Source organism: Elephantulus edwardii, unplaced genomic scaffold (assembly GCF_000299155.1).
Source record: "Elephantulus edwardii isolate Elephantulus edwardi_28Jun2011 unplaced genomic scaffold, EleEdw1.0 scaffold00108, whole genome shotgun sequence".
NCBI classification, from domain to species: Eukaryota; Metazoa; Chordata; class Mammalia; order Macroscelidea; family Macroscelididae; genus Elephantulus; species Elephantulus edwardii.
The window spans coordinates 5203048-5206523 of record NW_006399858.1 but is presented as its reverse complement, the minus strand read 5'-3'; the positions used below and the strand labels follow the sequence as shown (position 1 = coordinate 5206523).

The 3476-nt window shown below is 44.6% G+C and overlaps 1 pseudogene; it reads left to right on the top strand.

Annotated features, from left to right (window-relative positions):
* Positions 1–226: 226 nt before the first annotated feature.
* On the top strand, positions 227–695 carry LOC102851718 (annotated as a pseudogene).
* Positions 696–3476: the final 2781 nt, after the last annotated feature.

The following is a 3476-nucleotide window of genomic DNA, read 5'->3' as shown; positions in this document are numbered from 1 at the left end:
AATTTGATGTGATTTAAAACATGTCCTTGAACCTCACAGCACTGTGGTGGATGATGGTGGTTGCTTCTAACTAGCGGTTGCCAGGCAGACTCAACGAGCTGGAGCCGCAGCCTGCTCGGCCGGGCTCCTCTGGCTTGTCTCTCTGGCTGCAGTGTTGCTGTCAAAGTCTGTGCTGGATTTCTCAGTAGGCCATGGTTCCGAGGTGGTGCTGCTGGCTGAAATCAGCATGGGGCAAATGGTGGAACTGGGTGAGCTGAGGTTAAGGATGTGGCAAGTCCTGCCTGAGAATGGATTTGAATTTGTAGATGAAACTCAGGATCTTAGAAAGGGCAAAGTTTATGTTCTAAAGAGGCCGCTGTCCAATGAAAGGGAGAAGAGTAGAGCCATCATACCAGAAGTCACCCTCAGGGAAAAGCTCTTGGACCACCCCAACATTGTCCAGTTTTGTCCTGAGGATTAGACATGGGGAAGGCCGAGTTCCTGCTGCAGCTGGACTTCTGCGAAGGGCAGCTGGTTAACTTAACAAAGAAAACTGAGTCCAGAGGCCCTCTCTCATGTAGTGTGGTTCTGATGATCTTTTATGAGATGTGCAGAGCAATACAGCTCGCACACAAGCAGAACCTTCCATCATTCACAGAGACCTCAAGGTGGAAAACAAGCTGCTCAGTGAGCTGTGGACCTTGGCAGTGCAATGAATGTGTCACAGACCTGGTGTGTTCAGAGCAAGCGATGGTGGAGGAAGGGGTCATGAGGAACCTGACTTCCATGTGCAAGACACCAGAGATGGTCAACTTCTACACCAACATCCCTGCCCACAAGAAGCAGTCTATCAGGGCCCTGAACTGCGTCCTGTACCTGCTGTGCTTCCAGTGGCATCCTTTTGAAGACGGTGCAACACTTCCAATCATAAAAAAAAAAGAAAACGGAGTGCCAAACCTCTCTTCTGAGCCTCGACCAGAGGGACTCGTGGGCAGGATGACCCGGGGATCCCCCCTCTCCACCCTCGGAGCTGGTCCAGGAACAGGCATCATCCCCCTCACCGAGTGAGAGACATTCCAAAGTCCAGACCTCTGTTGATGGTTCTGTTCCTTTTTTTACCCCAAGGTAATCTGAGCTCCTTTCGGTACTCAGGTTCATGACTTATTTACGTGTTTAGTGATGGTGCTTTAGTGTTTAGTGTTGGTGCAGGAGAGCTGTCAGGTCGAGGTTGCCCTCACCAAGCTGTTAACTTTTCTCGATCTTGGAGGTGAACACTTGCATCTTCTCTTACACAATCAATTTGATGATCACCCTGTACATAATGAAAATATTTTCTGATAAAAAAGATGTATGTTTGAAGTACTGAAAACTAATGCTAGCACAAATAGTTCTTCTAATGTTACTAAAAAAAATATCTTCAGGAGCAAAGCTCTCTGGGTAGATTCACATACACATTAGAGTCATTATGTTCCTCTTTGTGTTGTTGTATGCCATGGAGCCCACTACAACTCACAGCGACCTTATCTATGCACCACAGCTCTGAACCCTGCCCCGTGCTGAGACAATTTCACTATCTCTGACACACCTGACCCCACTGTCAGAATCACTCTGTCAATCCATCTCATTCAGGGTCTTCCTCTGCTGCACTGACCCTCTGCTTTCCAAATATGATGTCCTTCTCCTTGGACTGGTCCTTTCTGACAACGTGCCCCAAGTGTGTGAGATGGAATTTCAAAATCCTTGCCTCCAAGGAGCAACTTGGTTGCATGCTCTTCAGGACAGACCTTTTTGTTCTCTTGGTGGTTCTAGAAGATACTTACTGTTTCCAGGGTGACCAAACCAGATTTTCCTTTTCTTTTTTCTCTTTAGAGGAATCTGCTGGGAATCAGAATGGAATGAACAAGCTTTTTCTACAGACAATAGGAAACGTCAATGATATAAGGACATGACCATGAAAACAATATATGCAATACTTTGCTTTTTGGAGCTCTCTGAGTATAAACACTGTTCCCAGCAAGCAGTCAGATACACTGAAGCTTTAAAGGCTCAGTGTTTTAAATCTATATGTGTATGAAATTGGCTCAATTTCTAACTCTCTTTTCTAATCCAAGGCCACCACATTTCACAACATCAGGGAGGTGCTTTTCATAGATTATTCAATATAGAACTCATTGGTTATAGTGTGAACAGTATCCCCTTTGAATTGTATAAGATAGTTTCCCTGTTAGAGATCATAAAAATGTATATCTATTAATAAACCTAAATTTACTGCCACTCAGTAGTTTAGTTAGACTGTCAAAGGACTTTCCCCCCCTTTTCAAAGGATTTTTTAAAAAACCCTTTTTATTCATTGTTGTAGATTTTCTTCCTTTCCTCCTGCCCTACTCCTCCAGCCCTTCTTGTAATGCACCCCTTGTTTCAGATTGTTGTCACATGTATAATGTCTAATCATATAATCCTTTCGGACAGTTCTTCCTCTCATCTCTTCTATTGCACTGTTCATTAACTGTCCACTCTTCTCTTCTCCCATTCTCTCACCAACTCCCCCATGTCCATCCTATTTTACAACAATGATATTCTTCACACAATTTTTGCATACAGAGATCCTGTAAATGGATGTCTTGTTCTGTTTTGCTTTGCTTCCCTTCCCAACTTTCCTGTGTCTAGGAAATGGACCTTTCCCAACTCTGTGTCACATTAATGACACTGTCAACCAACAATGGTTACAGTGGTGGGCAGGGTCTCAAACCCTGGACAATGATGGCATATATTGCCTGGATCGTAGTGATGCATCCAAAGGTAAACCAGCAATTGTGGTAAGGTCAATCTGTAATGTTCTTCTGTGAGATATGATATTTGGGTCCAGAACTACGACTATGGAAGCCTAGATATACCACCAGCCATTTTCTTCCTAGAGAGAAATCCTGCCTCTAGAGAAGCAAGGTCAACGAAGCATAGAACTATTGAGAGATTTACCTCAAGGACATGGCTCACACTCATAACTGGGGACACTAACAAACACCAAACTCAGGGGTCTCGCAACAAGCAGAAGGTTCTGTAGGTCTATGTTCCAAGAGCACGAGGCCAAGTGAGAAGAGTTCAAGATGGAGAGAGAGGAGCCTTGTTGCGACTTCTGCTTACATGCTGGAGGCCAATCACATCCCCAGAAACCTTTCTTTTCAATCGATTGGCTGATCACATTAGATGACATCGTGAAGGGATTACATTATAGGCATGCCAAGGGGATAGTAGAGGTTCCATTCAAGAATACCTCAACAAAGTGAACCCCACAAATTTGTTGGTTGGTTTCCCAGTGCATTGGGAAAGGTAGACTGTCAGCAAAGGAAAGGAAGATCCTCAGTGAGCTAAACTGACACTGTTTTTGGAGCAGTGAGCTTAGGCGTGGCAGAGATTACAAGAAGGTCATACTGAGGCTCTGAGCTGTTGTTCACAGGGTTGCTGTGATTTGTAGTCGACATGACAGGACCTGACAATAA